Below are 20,603 nucleotides of genomic sequence, written 5' to 3' on the forward strand. Positions count from 1 at the left end.
ACAAGCTCTCTGGATGACTGTTCAGCCTGACCAAATGCCAAAAGCTGTTAAGCAAAGCCCATTGCTAAAACAATTTTTTTCAGATTGTGTCACCAAGGTTAAAGGAGATATTTCCATAACTACAAGCAAATTAATTTGGAGTTTTGCATCAACAATAATGAGATGGAGCAATAAGAATGTAACCTTTCGTGTGTCTTTTTGCTTTATAACAAAGAGAGCACCTTTCTAGGCTGGGAAAAAAGGAATTACTTGCCCCTGAATTTTGTGCAAGCCTTTAATACTGCCTCATTTAAAAAAAAACCAAAAAAACACAAAAACTTACTTGGCTGCTGAACAATGGGTATAGGTTCTTATGTAGAATATAGAAAGTTACAGTGATGTGTCCTCTAATAATGTAGAAATAATATTATGCTGAAGGTGAGAATAGTAAGATTCAATATATAATGAATGAGATCAACTATCTGTCAAAATAGCCCCACGGGTTGTCTATAAATATGTACCTGAAAAGGTCTGGGAATACCTAGGGTTACTTAAAGGGTAAACTAAGAAGGCAGAACTACAGTACGTCTCACCAAAGGTTGTTAAGTCTTAATCAGGTACATGTTACCATGCATGAATAAAGAGCCCATTAACAACATAAAAATGTCTGCACAGACCCAGAAAAGAAAAGCAAAAAGAGTAAGAATTCGGCAGTGTTTTTATAGTACACTTCAGGCAGGAGAGATTTTAGCATGACAACTAAGACAATAACAATACTAATGCTGATTATGCATTTAATGGGTGTGGCAACTAGTCTTAAGCGCTTATTTAGGAAAAAATTAAACTTGCCCAAAGGAATGTTTGTTCTTTGCCCAAGGATATAATCTGTATTCCTTGGAATGTCGTGATAATGTATGTGATAAGAGTGTCTATTTACCTGGGGCCTTGGGCCATGCCAGATAGTCAGTGTCCACAACGTGATCCATGGTGGGTGCTTTGGGCTACACTGCACAGTCTACAGTAGCAATGTGGTTTATGGTGCAGTGTGTGAAAGGTAAGGGGAAGTTTGGGCTTTGTGGTATCAGCTTGACCTCTGGAGTGGCTTGGGACTAAGGTAAACCACATGGGCAAATCAACCAAATCTACATGATTGAGCATCAAAAAAACCCAACATCAGGACTCAAGTGAGCTTCCCTGCATATTGCCGTATGTCTTCCCTGGGAGAAGTAAGCAGTGTCTGCAAATCTGCTAGGAGGTACAGCTGGAAGCCCTGCATCTGGGCCTTTCCTGGGCTCTGCTCTATGTGCCTCTGCCCTTGGCTTATTTGAATCTGTATCCTTTCGTTGTGATAAACCATAACAGGGAATATGATGGCTTTGTGTTCTGTGAATCCTTCAAGGGAATGATCAAGCTTGAGGGTGATCTTGGGATCTTGAGAACTTGCAGATAGTATCAGAAGTGAAGATGGTCTTGGGGATTCCTAACCTTTGCAGTACATTACACATACAGTTTAGTACGTATAGCTAATCCATGAAGTTCATAATCACATAGCTAAGAAGTAGCAAAGGTAAGGTCTGAACCCAAGAGTCTGACTGCTAAGATCATACATTTATCACTTTGCAGTACTCCCCACCAGCATAGAGAACAATAAGGATGGTACTTTGTAAGGGACAGGGAGAATTTACAAGGCTTCACCGTAACTCTAACAAGTAACTCTCAAGGCATTTCAGCAGACAGCCTCTCCTCTGCTGCCCCGCCTGCCCCTCCTTGTGGTGTATTCAATAAACTTCTATATCCTTAAAAAAAAAGACTATCCATATTTCATGCTGACCAACCAACTTCCTGATACATAATTGTTTTAAAATGTGGGTTTTATTATTATTTAGGTATAGTGAGGACAATTGATTGGGAGATGGCTGCCACTGAAAAGACAGTTCCCAAGAGGAGGGGAAATGCCACATCATGCAAGGCCACACAGGGGAGTATTGGGGCCAGTCAGGAGGCAGAGGGAAATGTAGGTAAGAGTGAAGGAACAGGCAAGGCTGGTTAAGAAGTCTTAGGATGGACTAGTTTCTATAATTTCATCAGCCTCTGGAGTGTAGGGGCTATCCCTAATTGTTTGGTACTTGGCTCTGGAGCCATCCAGGCAGGGGAATAGGGCCAAAGTAAGAGCCCAATATAGGAGTGGTTGGAATTATGGGGTCTGGATTGGTTAGTCTGCACGTGAAAGACCGCTCAAAGGTGAGTCCTTTAAAAATGAAGGGGGGGAATCGGAGGGGGAGACAAACCATGAGAGACTATGGACTCTGAGAAACAAACTGAGGGTTCTGGAGGGGAGGGGGTTGGGAAGATGGGTTAGTGTGGTGATGAGTATTAAAGAGGGCACATTTGGCATGGAGCACTGGGTGTTATACGCAAACAATGAATCATGGAACACTACATCAAAAACTAATGATGCAATGTATGGTGATTAACATAACATAATAATAAAAAAAAAAGGTGAGTCCTTTAATATCTGTAGGAATTGGCTAGCCTTGGCAGTCTCTCCACGTCCAGCAACACTCAAGATGGCAAAGTATCAGAGATACAGAAAATAAGAAGCCATGATTAATACAATAATCCATAATGCCAGGTAGCAAGAAAAAAAGAATAGGGCATACATTCTTAATGGGGTCAATAACAATCCCCAAAGAAGTAAAAATTGGCTTCAGGGTGTAAAATGTTACTTTTTATGTATAAAGCACAAGAACACATATATTATATAAACAGATATACAGCATATATGGTATTAAAACTTCATGGGTAGATCACTAAAAGGGCATCTTTGTGGAAATAGGAGAGTGATAATGAAATACAAGTTGAGAAAGACTAGTATAGAGTATCTTGGATAATGGATGTAAATACTGTACTAAATGAAAAATAAAACAATCCATTATAATAATATATTATTAATATATGGATACATTATATTAATATAAACTATCATTTTTATATTTATATATAAATATCTTATGAATTTGCTTAGCAAGTGTTTATCCATAAAGACATGATCAACTCTGTGCTAAGAAAACCAAATATCTAACTCCATAGAGCTGAGAATGAGACAGAAATGTAATGACTACAACTCCATGATATTCTGTTTGGGTACCACCATTCCTCTAGGAGATTTCCTGTCTTCTCCCTCTAAAATATCAATAACATTATAAAGACATCTTATAAGACAGAAATTTCCACTTTTAAACAGTCTGGGGGGTCATGCTCACCAAGAGTTTGCTGATCTTAAATTGGCTCAAGAGGATTTCTGGATGAATTGTTCTTTTCTCTTTTTTAATAATTTCTGCTGGATCTGAGGGAATAGGGGAGGTAATAAGAAATGCAGTGGGCAGTGCCCACTTTGACAGAATGAAGTAAAATTGGCCCGATACAGAGAAAATTATCATAGAGCCTACAGAAGGATGACACAGGTTTTTGAGGCATTCTGTTTTTTGGGTTTTTTTAAATTGAGAAAAGACATGAGAAATTCCCTGGGGCGATAGAAATGTTTTATATCTTGTTTTAAGAGGTGGTTTCATGGTGATTACAGTTATTAAAACTCATTGAACTGAACACTCAAGATCACTGTATTTTATTGAATATTAATTATACTGTGACTTTTTACAATGAGTGCAGTGGGAAGACTGAATGATGACTTAAATCTGAGGTTTACAGGGTTGATTCCTTCATATCTAAGTTTGAGCAAATAGAGAACTACCATAAGCTTGTTGTATTTTATGTAACAGATGAAAGTGCACTGGAAAATCCCATTATTTGTAAAGTGAATCATAGAGTTCATGAAAAAATGGAGGCCCAGAGAGGAAGGTAACTTTATAAATATAGCAACCAGAAGAAGAGTAACATTAAAGAAATAATATTCAAGAATATGCACTGATTGTTCACCATATGTTAGGTACTATATTAGCATTTCTAACCTTTTATTTAATTTAATGTTCATAACCTAACAACTGACCTGTGTGTATTCCTAGAGGCTGTTTGTAATCCACTAAGGTTAAAATTACCTATAATAGTAGAAGTAAGGTAGTCTCAATGAAAGAGATGTAGTGAACAGGGTGTGAGAAGAGACATATAATATAGTCAAGAGTTTGAGGGTCTGAGTTTCTACTATAATTTTGCCACTGATTGTGTGACATAAAATATGTTAACACTCTGAAGCCTAGTTTTATCTGTAGAATGAGGGGGTAGAACACATTTCGGGGGTTATTTTACAGCAAAGGTGGTAGCCCTCTCTATTCTGTTAGCTTAGTAGACATTAATATTCAATCACAGAATTCCTTCCCATTGAGTTCATATTTGCCACGAAGGGATTCTCATTGCAGTCAGTACAAAATGTTGGTAATCACAGCTAACTGATGTGGAGTTAAGTTGGAGAAGACAATATATCACCAGTTCAGGTATAGATAATCTGAATTTCCTGGCTCCAAAAGTCAAAAACTGTTACTTAGATTATTTTATATATCCATTCATTAAACAGATACTTGCTAAGTGTGCTCAGAATGTGCAAGTCAACGTGGTAGGCACTTTCAAGGATACTGAAATAAACTGGACAAACCCAAAGGAGTTAGAGGTTAGCAAATGTGATGATGCCTCTACATCTTTTCTACAAAATAAGGTGGGCAGTGATAACTGCAGAGAAGGATGTTTAGAAATGAGGTTGTGTGAGAGTGAGTGAGTGTGTGTGTGTGTGTGTGTTAGGGGAGGGGCAAAAGAGTTCACAGGAGACAGTGATTTGGCTGCATTTTGTTATTTAAGTCATCAAAAATCATATATTTGGGTCACAAGGCTGTTGTAAAATCCTAAGATGGGTATGATAAATTCTGGTATAATATATCAACTTTAGCTACACCAGGCTACATGGCAGTCAACCCATGCTGAGTCTTGCCTTTTACTGCAAATACCTTTTCCAGCCTCTTCCTACATCACCTACAGATCCCTGCATGCCAAACATGTCCTGCCAGATTTGTGATACCAGTTGAATGAAGTAACTCAAGCCTATTCTAGACAGATATACAATCACACATGTGCACAGAAAAAGAACACAAAACCAAAATTAACTTATTCCTAAATGCCAGGGAATTTGGCCCATAAACAAAAACTGAATTGAGATACCTAATAGAAAAGCATTGGTAACAATTTCACATCATATTTTTCTACAGAAGTTTGGGAGGAAGCCTACCATTCTCCAGGAGATAACTGAATATTCTCTTTTTCTAAATTTAAATTAAGAATTTTAATTGAATTTATGATCAATATTCATATTGGGTACTGGAAATATTAATTTTTACTCTTACAAGGTACAGCCATTTCTCATTTTTCATTTTTAGTTTCATTGAAATAGAAAGCATTTTAAGGGGTGCCTGGGTGGCTCAGTTGGTTAAGCATCTGCCTGTGGCTCAGGTCCTGATCTCAGGCTCTGCTCAGTGGGGAGTCTGCCTCTCCCTCTCCCTCTGCCCCTCTGTCCCCCCTCCCACCTTGTGCTCTCTGCTCTCTCTTATGATCTTTCTCTCAAATATATTAATAAAATCTTTGAAAAAATAAAAAAAAGATTCTTAAAAACCTCAATTGATTTTTTTTGTTGTTTTTTTAACCAAAATCTAGTCCTAAGAGATCATAGAAAAACCAAATGTACAATGGAATGGCTAATTCTGTATATCCTGAAATCTTTGAATTTTTTCTAATATTATCAAACTGTAAACTTTCAAAATGTTATTATCAACTCCTGAAAATTCTAAAGGAATAAAATTCTTGCTAATCCCATAAGCAGAATATAAGAACCATCAATATTTTTGGTATAAAATCTTATTTTGGGGGAGGTAGTTTGTAAGAAGTGGTGTCTTATAGAAGTCTTTCAGTCCTTTCTGGGGAAGAAGAGAAAGATAAACATGAAGAAATGCAAACATTGCCCTCCAGTTCTGAAAGTACATACCAGCTACTGAGTTCATGAAGACTGACTCCTTCCTACCCTCGAGGTGGGGGATAATATTTTTCAGTTGTTCTTGATTGTTGCTGGATTATTCTCCTTGGATTATTGGGTTGTTATTAGGACTTTGGCATGTGTGTATGTGGCATGGGGAGTAGGCTGATTGTGGATAAATGAGCACTTGTAAAGGAAGATGAGGAAGAAGAGGAAGGAAGGTTGGTGGCAGTGGGATCCAACAGAGATACATGTTGTCCTCTCAAGGGAGTCATACAGTGTGGGGCTCCTATTTGGGAAATAGCTGGAAGTACTAAGGTAAGGGTCATCATAAGAGGCCTCAGGAACCTCATGGGGTCAGAGATAGATTGCCCTCACCAACTGTGCAGGTTTTGTGTTCCAAAGAACAGCCACACACTGGATCTTTCTATCTAGGTGGCCAGGGACTGATACGGCAACTGCACAGTGACCCATACTTATAAGGACTCCATACAATAACTTATGAACAAGGGACCCTGCATTTTCATTTCTACCTTGGCCTCCCAAATTATGCAACCAATCCTGAGCAGGAGCAATGCTGGATCCCTACCACCAATTGTCAGATCACCCCACCCTCCCTACTGCTGTCCCCATGAAAACTACAGGACCAAAGGTAAAACCAGGCAGCTGCTGGGCTATAGGAAAGAAACTACAAAATTATACTTGGGGAATAATATGAGGACTTGATATGAGGAAATTAAACCTTTATAGCCTGACACCATGGCCCATAACTGTGTATATAAACATACTATATTTTCTATAAAAGATCAAGTGAATATTATTTTTATGAAGAAGGATTTTTGTACAACATACACAAACTTTAATTATTTCATCTCTGTTGGCTTCCACAACTCAAAGGAATGTAAAGCATGGTAGAAAAGGAAAAAACAATTGTGTGTGTGGATAGAACTGATTGGCTACCAAAGAAGTACTTCACTATACATTAGGCAGCTTTTTGAGCTTGTGTAGCTCCGCGTGGAAGGCTTTTACTTTAGGGGGAAATCAACCATTGAAACTGATCAATGGGGAAGACCCTGAATTGTAAAAACAACAACAAAGGCTTTTTCAAGTTATTCTATGTGGATAAAGTAGGTAAACCTCACATTGAGGCATTTATGAGGACACACTGGCCTTACCTCTTCACCTGCCTTGATTGGTTTCACCCCTCAACTTTTTCTTTTTCTCTTAGGCAATGTGAAAAAGACCTTTATATATGACAAGATTTTTTTTATATGTGTATTGGCACAGGAATAAGGGGGAGAAATCACACTGAAAAGGGCAGTTTATCATACCTCTTTCCCCCCTCTCCTTTATTTTAATAATAAGACTAGATTGAATGACTTCAGAAAGGCTACTGAGTGGGGCAGACATTTAGCCAGTGCAACAGGGGCTCCACACTGTAAAAGGTCTCCCGCCAGCAAGACTGAGCAATGCTTCTCGCCACAGCCAAGTTCAGGTTGTCTTTTCCACTCAGAAAGCTAAATTAGGAGTTAAGAGGTACCAATTCAGCTTTTCATGCTGCAAATAAAAGATGAAAGAACCCTAACTCACAGGAAATATTTAAAAAAAAAGAAAAACACCTAAGTGGGAAGCAGGATGGCTAAATGACTTGCATTTGGATTTTATTTTGCTGCTTATGCCATAAGACTCGATATTTTGGTCATTCTAAATTAAAGATGTCTTTGTGAAAGTTTCCAAAAATGAGCAAAATGAAACAGGTCATTTTCTCTCCTGAGTAATTCTCATAGAGTAGGTGGAATTTGTGAAGCCATCTGTGAAAATTGGGTTTGTATTGACAAGAAGGTCTGAAGGTATGAAACATTTTCATATATAAACATACATCTGCAAATCTCTTTTCAAATGATAGGTAACTCTCTCAGGAACACCAACCATCTTTGTGGTTCAATTCTGACACCCTTCTGGGTGAGGCTCAAAATGATTTCTTCTACAAATACATAGAAATAACTCCTTTTTATTTTAATTTTTATTTTCTCTTGAAAATTTGGTATCTGTAATCTCTTCCATTTCCTTCAATATACTACCAACATATATACAAATATCTATCTTCTACATTAAATAATAAATACTTCTAAGACAAAAATCATCTTATTCCCTTTTATATTCCTTCTATTATTTGGTACAGTGCCTTAAAGTTGGCAGATGAATCAAATTAATATTTGTTAAATGAATGAAAACAACACAGGCCTGAAATTTATTGATAAGATTATGTCTCTAGGAACTAGAAAATAATAAGGACAAAAAATAGTACATAGTTCCTAATCTATGCAAGTCTATTTTCTTAATTTATATAATCCTCATAAAACTTCATGAGATGTCATTATTAATATTTCAGTTTTTCAAATAAGAACAGTGAAATACGGAGATTAAGTGATTCAAGTTTACAGAGCAGCAGAGCAAGGATTTGAACGAATGCAGTCTTCAGTCTGTGCTTTTAATTACTATACTATATATAGCTTTTCTAACAGATTATATTTATTGTGTCTGTTGTAAGTGCTTTATAGGCACTAATTCATTTCTATCATGAGTTCTGTTTAAAGAAGCTGGCTATATGCCAGGATGGGATATATTAGCACTTTAACTGGCCTTTAGCAATATCAAACAAGGCTCAGAATTTTATACTTTTGTGGTTTTATTCTAAAGCAGTGGTTATCAAAATGTCCATTGAGAACCCCTGGGGTTCTTGATTGCCTTTTAGATTAAGTATGCTATCAAAGCTCTTCTTGATACCAAAGTGTTTTGTACTTTTCTGTTCTTTTTCTCTTCACATATGCTAAAAAACATTCTTTTTAAACAAATGGTTTTCATTGTGGAAGAGATAAGAATCCTTAAGTGTAAAACCTATAGCAAATATAAAATTAAAAAGGAAATCATGGATCAGCTTCTTAAATTCAACAATGTTAAGCAGAAGGTATTTTTTTTTTTTAAGATTTTATTTATTTATTTGAGAGAGAGAATGAGAGGGGGGAGGGTCAGAGAGAGAGACAGACTCCCTGCTGAGCAGGGAGCCTGACGTGGGACTCCATCCCGGGACTCCAGGATCATGACCTGAGCCGAAGGCAGTCGCTTAACCAACTGAGCCACCCAGGCGCCCAAGCAGAAGGTATTGTGACGTACTGTATCCCATAGGACTCGCTCTATTAACTAGCAAGCCATATGAAATTCCTTATTAGATAAAAATCTAAAAAGCAATGATTATTCCACAAATTTTAGGAATGATTCTTTACTGTCTAACTTTAATGCAATGATGATAACTTTAAGTGTGTATATATATCTATATATATATAATATATATGTATTATTTTTAACCATTCCTGGTAGAGCTCCTTATTGATCTAATCTATACCAGAAGTATATTAATGTAATGCTAAAGCAAGCACTAGTTGTTCCTGATTCTATAAACATAAACAACATAATCTTATATATTACTATTAACTTTACAGTCTCATATGATTCCCTAATTTGAACTTCTCGTGAAAAATACCAAGAGTGAAAATGTTCTAATAAATAATACATCATTTCATAAGATTTGCTGTACACATATATGCTTAATTCCTAGGCTTTGTAAGTTTCATATAGTTTGCAGTTAGCTGTTTGAATTATATCCCAGGACCATTGCAATAACTATTACATATTTTCAGATATTCATAAGGAAAGTCATCATTATAGTCCAGTGAAATCAGTATATTATGGTACTGTAGTACAACTAGTTCCAAATTTGGACATTATTATTATCATTATTACTTTAACATGAATTTGTGTTCTTCAAATATGGCATTAACATAAAAATAAACATCTAGCTTCATGGACAAATATCCACCATTACATTAAAGGAAGGTATCTTTATGATATTTACTGAATTCAAAGCACACTCTTCTCAATGAAGCATTAGAATTTTTGGTACCAGCCACAGCAAATAATTAATAATGAAACTTTTCCACCTACTGTATGAGCATTATCTTCCCTTAAATTTCCAGGTCAGACCTAGATTCAGTGACACATGCTATCTCTTCTGTTATACTTCTGTAATAATCACTTGGCAAAACTGTCAAACTGCCAGTTGTGAAACAGAACAAGTATGGTGGGAAGACTCTTTAAGATGATCCCCAATGATCTTTCCTTCATATTCACACCCTTTTGTAATTCCCTGCCCTTGATTGTGGATGGGCCCAGGGACTTGCTTCTTATCAACAAAACAAAGCAGAGGAGATGGAGTGTCACATCCATGATTAGTTACATAAGACCGTAACTTCCATCTTGCCAGAAGAGTGTCTCTATTGATTACTCGTATACTTTATTAAAGTAAGCAGCTGTGTGAAGAGGCCCATGTGGCAACTAATGGAGGGCAGCCTCTGGGCCAAAACCTGCTAACAGATGAGGCCCTCAATCCAACAATACTCAAGGAATTGAGTCTGCCAACCCTAAGTGTTTGAAAGCAGATCCTTTCCCAGTTGAGTCTTCAGATAAAAACCTAGTCATGCTTGATACCTTGAGTACCACTTTCATATGAGATCTTGAAGCCAAGAACCGAGATGAGTTGTGCCCAGAATACTGACCCACAAAAAACTGTGACATGATAAGTGCAGGTTGTTTTAAGCCACCAAGTCTGTGGTAATATTTTGCAGCAACAGAAAATCAATATAGTGACTCAGATACCAGTTCTCTTTAAAAGTTGCCAGAAACAGAATTAGGGATTTGATTCTAGGAGGTACTGTTATTTATAAAAAAGTAAGGAAATTTTATATGAAAATATGTCTAAAATACCTAGAAAATAAATGACACTGAGGATTATAAAATATGAAATCAAATTGTGTACTGTACAATTAGTAGAATATTGGCCCTTGTGAGACATTTTGGTACTTAAATAATGCTGAAAGAAAAAATATGACCATGGCCAATTACCTGCTTACACCAGCTTTTGATCAACCTACTTCTTTTTAAATTTATTTTCACTAATATTTTTCATACATTTAAAATTACTAATTGACTAATAATAGATATTAAGCCATGGTATCTCTTTGAATCAATGGAATATTTTTAAGTAGAAGAATTTGACACATTATATCTTCAGACTCACTTTCTTTACTTTCTTTACTCTGATTTTTATTTCACCACATTAATTTTTTTCTGATGATAATCTTGTTAGGATGATTCTATTTCTCTGAGAACTGTAACTTTCAATATTAACTTAGAAGCATGGTATGTTGCCTTTTAAATTCCATGCCCATGTATATAGAATATTTCATCTTGTCCTTTTTAAAATTCACAACTTTAACCCACACATGAAGGACAAAAAAAGACCATGCCTGTGAAAATTGCACCAATGTTTTTCAGCAACTTAAGTCAATGATAAAATAAAAATAAAATAATTATTTGAGATAATACATTTTACGCATTAAACTTGGACTCCTATAGAGCTGATCTTTAGTTATATCTTTTCAAAAAGCTATAAAGTGAATTTCTCCAGGATTACTTTTAAAGAAAGAAATTAAATTGTCCATGCAACACCATTACATATGCAAGAAAAAATATTCACAGATGCATGATAAACATTTCAATTGGATTACACTTTTATAGCTGGAACTGAAATATAATTTTAAGCCACAAGCATTCAGGCATGTTTCATCAATTTTCTGTTCCTTTGCCCGTATGAAATGTGTGATAAATGATATAAATATATGCATACTTTGTATATGAGTTACACTTTTGAGGTTAAAAAAAAAAATAGCCAGAGAAAATGGTAATAGAAATGAGTGCTTATCTTTATTTTAACAAAGACTGCAGATTAATGATATGTTTAAACTAAGAGAATACTCATTATAACTACATATTTGATCATTGCTCAGGAGGATGAAACTATTTTGAAAGAGAAAAAAAAATCAACAAGACTTGCTGAAAATGAACTACCAAGTAACTATAGTTCTACAATGACTTCAGAGAACATAACATCCTGACATCCATGATTCACCTTTCTAGGACTCTGGAAACAAACTATGTGAAAAGTCTGTTAACTGGAGTACCTCCCTGAAAACTGGAGAAGGAAGATGCTTATCTTCAGACTCTAACCCTGAGAAGGAAAATATAAGCATTAAAAGTTCTTGCATAGAAACGCTAAGCTTGGGCGCCTGGGTGGCTCAGTTGGTTGGGCGACTGCCTTCGGCTCAGGTCATGATCCTGGAGTCCCTGGATCGAGTCCCGCATCGGGCTCCCTGCTCGGCGGGGAGTCTGCTTCTCCCTCTGACCCTCCCCCATCTCATGTGCTCTCTCTCATTCTCTCTCTCTCAAATAAATAAATAAAATCTTTAAATAAATAAATAAATAAAAATTAAAGAAAAAAAAAGAAACGCTTAGCTTTACTTGTCTCTCTGGGATAAAACATTGAGTAGATTTGTCACCATTCCTAAACAAAAGGCTTAGAAGAGTAGCTGGAAATAATTAAGGAGATACTAATAGGTGAATGTCAACAGGTCATTCAATATACCCTGCGTGCTTTGATAATATAAAGCTCTGAGAAGCAGAAGGAAAAGATGTTCTGGGGTGATTGCTGTGGTGACAAGTGTGATGGTGGTGGGGTTGCTGGAGATGAAGGCTGATGGTGGACAGAGATGGTGTTTTGCTATGGAGTGCACACAAATGTGTGCAATAGATACATACTGAATATTCAGCAGTCTTTTGTAAATGTTGTTACTAGTTGGATTCTTTATAAAGAATAAGCCCAACTGAGCAGAATAAAATGCTCTCAAATATCAATTTTCCACACTTGTGAATAACCTAGCTGTTTAAGCCATGAATCATTAACATGGCACAAACAAATCACAAGGATAAAGTACTCTGTGTGCAAGACACACACTTAGCTAGAAATAAGTCACCTTGCAAACTCAAAACTGCATAAACATAATGTTTGGAGAGACACCTATACACATAATGTTTACAAGTAAGATAAGTTTGTGTCTCAACAAGATGTAGCCCAAATGTTTAGATGTTTGTATTTTCAGAGCACTTTAAAAGATAAGAAACAAAAATAAACTCTATATTTCTTGTTGTAAAGCTTTTGTTATTCCTTTGTGTGTGTGTGTGTGTGTAAAATAAGATAAAATCTCAAAAAACTCCACAAAGATTTGCAATAATAACAAAAGCAGCTCACATAATTTCATGATGCATATATAACCACAATGTTTGAGAATTGAGTTCCTCCTAATATAACCTCTGTGTAGAAAGAACAACTCCAAGTTTTTCTCCCCTTTGTGAGGGTATGGGTAAGTAAGTGTGTGCAGCAATGTGTTTTATTCATTGTGCATCTCTGGAGAAAATCAGGTCACCTTCAGTGATCTTATCAGTCAAAGAAAATAGGACTGCTTCACAGAGCTATTAAAATGGAAGAGAATTAGAATGTATAAAAAGCTTTCAGATGCCAGGATCAAAGGGAAAAAGGTCACAGACTAGGTAGGGATTGTTGCCTTTGCTGAAATTCATGGTTTTGATTAACATGAAATTGTAAATGGCTATAACGTTGTAAGCAGTCATAATGAAGTAAAGTAAGAAAGAAAGGCCAAGGACATTATAGAAATATAGAGGAAAGAGTCAAAAAGAATAATTCTAACAAGTGAAGAAAAATAAACAACTAGAATAGAATTGTAATAATATGTTTTTGGTAATTTGTTTATGATTCACAGAATGCTTTAGCATATACCAGGGAATTTAACCCTCATAAGTGAGGTAGGCATTGTTATCCATACTTCAGAGAGATGGAGACCAAGGTTAAGATGGTATAAATTTGTGCAAGTTCAAAGAACTATTGGCATCAGAGCTACTGTTCTCTTCCAAGCCTTTAAAACAATCGATAGAACATTGTAGGATCTCCACACATATTTGTTAAATAAATAAGCTTGTACTTAAGCCTATTTTTCTAATTCTAACTCTTATGTTCTTTCCAGTAAGTTGACTGCCTCAGTAAGTGATAAATCTATGCAAAACCATTTCTATTCTATTAAAAACTGTGCTGAGAGAGAAGAAAGTAAAGTATTTAGTAAATGTCTATTTTTAAAATAGAATTAGCTGTAGTAGTATCTTGGGTTACAATGTCCCTCTAGGATGGAAAAAAAAATGACTCACCCATTTTGGTTGTGACTAATAAGAATATCATAATATTATCACTCAACAGATTATGTCTTAATTACATGTATGGTAATGAATTAAGCACTTTCTATGTGTTAACACAGAGAAATGGAAAGGTAGGTATTATGAATACCCATATTTACTTCTCCTAGATTCACTAACTATTGTCTTTCCACATTTGCAGTGTTTTACTCCCTCTTTCTTTTTTTATGTTTCTGTGTTCTTCTTTCCTTTTTTTTTTTTTTTTTCCTGAACCATTTGAAAGGCAGGGAACCAACAATTTTTACTTAGGATGAACAAAGCTGGAAAATATTATGCCAACACTTTTTTGAGCCAACTTTTCTGGAACCAATCAGAGCTGAGATCATAAGAATATCAAATAGCTCCAGATCTAAAGGAAAACATGCCTAGAGAGAGTTGGTAAGCTAGTTTGCTTCCTTCATAACAAACTGGTAAAGAAGAGCATGGAGCTGATGGCTGCAATAACACAAAAATTTTCTCTCATTTTCAGGCTCTCACCACAGAAACTCTTGGGGCAAGAGCTATAAGGGAACTTTGTACCCAATCACAGGCTCCTTCTTTGGACCTCAGCAGAAGCTCATAAAAAATTACTGTGGTATAATCCTTATTATACAGACAAGGGGAGGGAACAATAGCCACTGAAAGAAAGACAAGAAACCCCATTCATATCCTTCACCCCTATCTCTCCTATGGAAGGAAGGCTTCAAACTGCAGGGAGAAGTGCCTTCAGGAAGTGGTGAAAACACATTATAGCTGGAGATAGAAACATAAATAAAACAAATCAAAGCCTATACATCTTTCCCAGAGTTACAACTGGGAAGAGGACAAGAAGACTGGTGCAGCCACATTCCTGAAATCTAGGAACATAGTGTTTGCCTAAAACTGAAGCTTAGTCAGAACAAGAATGCCCCTCCATCACTGTACCCTGAGGTTGAACAGAGTTGAGTGACATCTAATAGTGGAACACAACTTGGGGAGTTTCAAAAACATGTGTAAAGACACTGTTTGAGGTACAGTGCAAAGAGAAGACCCCAAAGAGGAGAGTGGAATAGACATTGAGAAAAAATTTCTGGCAAACCAATCCTCACCCTAAACACCACTGTCCCAAAGGAAGTTGAAATCAGTGGTACACTGAGGATAATCATAGCAAATCTAAATTCAGTACCTCTCTCAGCTAGATTGACTCAAACTCCCACATGGGAGGCTTGCCAGAGGTAAAAGCATGCCTACTCCCAGGAATAGAAACTATTTACTTTCTACTGTTCTGTCCAAGATGTTCAGCTCTCAGCAAAAAATTATAAAGCATAGGAGAAAACAAGGGAAAAAAAATACTACCAAGGGACAAACCAATCAAAAGAACCAGAATCAGATATAATGCAGGTACTGGAACGATCACACAGAAAATTTAAAATAACTATGATTAATGCATTAAAGCTCTAATGGAAAACACAGATAATAGGTAACACCAGGAGGATAATTTAAACAGATAGATGGGAAAAATCAATTGGATATGTTAGAAATGAAAAACAATGATAAAGAAAGCCTTCAACAGTCTCATCAGCAGACTTGACACATTTGAGGAAAGAATCAATGAAACTGAAGATAAGTTAATAGGAATCCCTAAACTAAATCATAAAGAAAGAATATCAGTGAAGAAAGCAGAACAGAGCCTCCAAAAGCTGTTAGACAATATCAAACTAACTCAAATGTAATTAGACTCTCATAAGAAAAAAGTGAGACCAGGGCAGAAGGAATACTAATCAGGACTAAAAATAATTTAAGTGAGTCATATTCAAACAGAAAAGAAGCAAGACAAACAGAAAGATCTTAAAGACAAACAGAGAAATAACACATACATACAGAAAAACAAATACAAAAATTTCAGAATTACCTTCAGAAATCATGCAGGTCAGAAGAATATGGAGGATATCTTTAAAAGGCTGAACGAAAAATCTGTCTACCCACAATTCTATACCCAGTGAAAGTATCTTTCACAATGAAGGGAAAATAAAGAATTTTTTTTTTTAAGATTTTATTTATTTGACAGAGAGAGACACAGCAAGAGAGGGAACACAAGTGGGGGCAGTGGGAGAGGGAGAAGCAGGCTCCCCACGGAGCAGGGAGCCCAAGGCAGGGCTCGAGCCCAGGACCCTGGGATCATGACCTGAGCCAAAGGCAGACACTTAACAACTGAGCCACCCAGGTGCCCCTAAAGATTTTCTTTAGACAAACAAAAACTCAAAGAATACATTGTCAGCAGATCTGCACTAAAAGAAATATTGAAGAAAGCTCTTCAGGTGGAAGGAATGTGATGCTAGACAAAATCTTGAATCAATATTTGAAACAAGGAAATTAAATGTGCTGCAAATGGTAAAAATGTGATTTATTGCTCTAACGATAAGTTGCAGACTATTACATTTCATCTCTAAATGCCTCAACATCTATTTTCTAATAAAAGGCTATTATCCTTCAATAATCTTTAGTATTATCACAATTGAAATAATTAACATGAATACAGCATTTCATTATAGTCTATATTAAATTTATCCAACTGGCCAAAAATATTTACTCTTTATATCTGATTATGTTTTTCAGGATCACATCAAAATTGCATTTTCAATACAATTTCTTCAGCTTCTTTTAATCTGGAACAGTTCTATGTTTTCTGCTTTTACCATATCAAGATTTTTGAAAGGCCTGCACAATGGAGTTTCCCAACCTGAATTCTATGATGGTTTCCTCATGATCAGATTCAGGTTAAACATTCTTGGCAAGAATATGACATAGATGATGTTCTATACATCCTATTCTATTAGGAAGCATGCTATTTCAGTTGGTCCCTTTATTAGTGATGCTGTTTGATCACTTAGTTAGAGTGGAATGTGCATATCTTGCCAGTGGGGAAGTCTCTTTCTCTGTAATGCAGACATAATCTGTGGGGTGATATTTTGAGATTATGTGTAGCGTATTTTATTCCCCCAATAAATTATAAACATTTTAACTTCCATCAAAGCTAATATCTATAAATTGGCTTCTACATGCATTGGTTCTATTTTCTTACTTGTCATTTGCTAAATTTAACTTTACTTCTTATTTCTTAAATAAACATATAGTTCAACTAAGATTACAAGTGACATACTTGTCATCGAATTTATAGATATTTCTTTTAACTCTTCATGTACTTGACCAATTAATGGTCATAGACTGTTTCCTCACCTGAAAATACTCTATGATACAACACTCTCTAGCTTGCTTCATATCTTTGTGGTTTCTACTTCTTTGACACTTTTGCCTGCTAAATATTCTCTATCAGCCACTCTCTTCAACTAACCAGCTTGAATCAAGTTGCCTCACATTTAGTCATGGCACCTCTTTTTTCATCTATGCCTGTTACATTTTATTCATACCCATGACATGATGATTCCCAAATTCACCATGGCTCCAACTCAGCCTTATTCTTTTTTGTTCCATGGGTAGCCATTTTTGTAGTCCATACTTCTACAGGAATAGTAAACTTATGTGGAATAAGGAGCTCATGATCAAACTCCAGATCTGGTTATCTTCCTTCTGCAGAAAATGGTACCACCACGGAACCAAATGCTTCATCAGATACCTGGGAGTCCTCCTTAACATCCTCCTTCCTCTCACCTCTCTACACAATGCCAAATCCAATTTTTAACCTTTAGATTAAGTCCTCAATCTTTTCAAATAATTCTATTGCTACAGCCAGATTCCTATACCAAACCACTGATATATATATATATTTTTTGCCCTTGATTGCCTTTTAACTCTCGTTTTTCCATACAGTCACCATTGAGTGGCCAATGTAGTCATATATCAATATTATATATATATACACACACACACACACACACACACAAATTTGATCATGTCTTTGTTGTTTCTCTCCCCTTTCCCACCTCCCTCTTCCAGCTGGGAATCACTTAATGACTACATTGTTTTGGACAAAGGGAAAAATGCAAATTTGCAAAAGGACCTACAAAGTCCTATATGACTTGGTTTCTGCCTCTCCTTGTTGCATCATCTGCTGTTCTCCCTATTATTATCTGTACTACCTTTCTGTTGGCCTTGAACTACCTGTGTATCTTTCCACCCAGTTTCTCTGTTGTTTATTTTTGCTTGTGTCCAATCTGAAATGCCTTATCTCCACTTTATCTAATTAATGGTCAATTATTATTCAGATTTCAGAAAGTCAACCCTCAAAGTAGTTTTATTGAATTCCCCAGAAGAAGTGAGCTTTTCCTATTATAAAACACTTAAAGATAGGCATCTTTCCATGCACCAATCACAGGTGTGTGTGTGTGTGTGTGTGTGTGTGTAAGGATAAAATTACTGGCCTATAAGTTCTGTAAGGATTGGGCCCATGTCAGTTTTGCTCAGTACTTTATCTATAGCATAGTGGTTGGTATCTTAATTTAATTTTATTCGCGTTTCTCCTGTGTGCCTCTCCCTGATTTAGGCACAGGGATTCAGAAGTGAGCAGTCAGAGATATGTGACTAACAGTTGTTGAATGGATGATTAAGGTCTTATGAGATGACAGTGGACCCTAAAGTCCACATGAATAGTTACTAATTAAACTTCTTACCATAATTATAATCTGGAATATTAAAAAAAAAAAGGAGAAGGATTCAGTGATTGTCATTACCATCATTCAATTTATAGGGTCCCATTTATGACAGGAAGCCTGACAGGAGAATGTTTTGTGATAGGAAACCTGGGAAGTCCATGAGATGCAGCTAAATAATTTCAATTCGGGGCAGAGTCTACTCTAATGCATAAAAAAAAAAAAAAAAAAAGATTCAATCTGAAAACATATCCTACATAGTTGTGTATTTAAAGAAATAATTCTTCTCATTGTCTCTCAGAGGGCATTGTATAGGCTCTCATGCCAATTAAAAGACATTTAGTAAATTGGGTGCCTCTGAAGAGATGTACAAATTTGTTAGCTTTACCTCTGGCTGTAGCTAAATGAACAGGAAATTCTTAGGGGAAAAAATAAAGCCTTTGTAAAAGTGAATGTATTGTGTGGGTGCCAGAGAAATGTCTCAAGCAGAGATTTGCAGAGAAGACCCATTTTATAAAGGACTATATTAAATTAAGTAAGTGCTTGGAATCTCTAGAGAGACACTATGGAGATATTTGAATGAGCAAAGTTAAGTAGCAGTGGATGTAGAATTTCCTATTACTGGTGTCATCTCCAGTGTATTTTACAAGCCCTTTGTGAGGCAGAAATACCTTATGCATCAGAAAATCAGAGAATATCAAAGATAGAAAGGAATTAAGAATTCATAAGTCCAACACCATTAGTTTACAAATAAAGAAACTGAAGTCTAGAGAAGCAACATGACTTTTCTGGTGTCAGCAAGGAGAGACATATTTTAGATTGGAATACTGGTACAGTCCATTATTCTAGGCTCCTATCACACACACATAAAATATTAGGAAAGGAGAACTTCCAGAGACTGTTTTGTTTTTGATCCAATTTTTATGTCTTTGAAGATTCTACAAAGGCATTCATTTTGTCAACAAAAAAATAAAATGAAGATGAAAATAATATTACTGATCAAGTAATAAAAAATAATCCCAACAGAACTCACTGGAAGGCAGTGTGATAAATGGAACATACTTGAGTCTTGGGATTGGACAAATCTGGGTTCCAATCCCAACTGTGCCAGATACTAGGTATGTGAAATTGAAAAGCTATTTAGCTGTTCTTCATTAGTTTCCTCTGTCTAAAAGGGGGATAACAATATCTATTTCCTGTAATAGTTTTCTGAAAATTAAATGAAATCATTCATGTAAAGCACTTAGCACAATATTGGGCACATGTTAGAAAGCTTAATGAAGAGAGCTATTTTTATTGGAGCATTCACACTAAAGTCTATGCAAACTACCAGATGATATAAAAGCATTTAGCATAAGGGCTAGATTTCCAAATGAAGAAGCCAGAGATGAGTCAGTAATAAGCAGAACTGGACTGATTAACTCCTACTGCAAAGAAGAAAAGAGATAATATATACAAGCACTCCCTATATCTATAGCAAGAATGTTAAACTTTTCTAGAATGAAACAAATAGAGTAATCCTTAAAAATGTCCTCTCCTTAAGGTTTGCCTGGAGTGATGTCACAGCTGGTAGGAAGGCCAGAGGGAAAGAACATCTTCAGATAGGAAGACAAGTAGGTTAAATGAGCAATGGCACAGAGTCAGTTCAAGTGTGATATAAATAGTGCTGAGATCTGTCTCTATTTCGCAAGATGAGACCTTGGCCTGAACCCATCCACTTCTGGAGAAAGATCTTCCAGTAGCAAGACATGTATCTTATATGAAATGGGCAGAGATTCCTGACTCTGATGATGAATAGCCAAGCTAGACACTAACAGACTAGCAGACTGGAGGCCCAGCTGCCTCTAAATCATTTTAAAAAAGAGACAGCTTGCCTC

General features: G+C 36.1%; 1 protein-coding gene and 1 pseudogene across 1 annotated transcript in view; one reads left to right on the forward strand and one right to left on the reverse strand.

Moving 5' to 3' along the window:
- CNTN6 (contactin 6) overlaps positions 1-20,603 on the reverse strand; it is a 586,479-nt gene that overhangs the window by 210,812 nt on the left and 355,064 nt on the right.
- On the forward strand, positions 3,371-3,467 carry LOC118006128 (annotated as a pseudogene).

This window comes from Mirounga leonina, unplaced genomic scaffold, assembly GCF_011800145.1.
Source record: "Mirounga leonina isolate KUSES-001 unplaced genomic scaffold, KU_Mleo_1.0 Mir_94, whole genome shotgun sequence".
In the NCBI taxonomy this organism is placed as follows: domain Eukaryota; kingdom Metazoa; phylum Chordata; class Mammalia; order Carnivora; family Phocidae; genus Mirounga; species Mirounga leonina.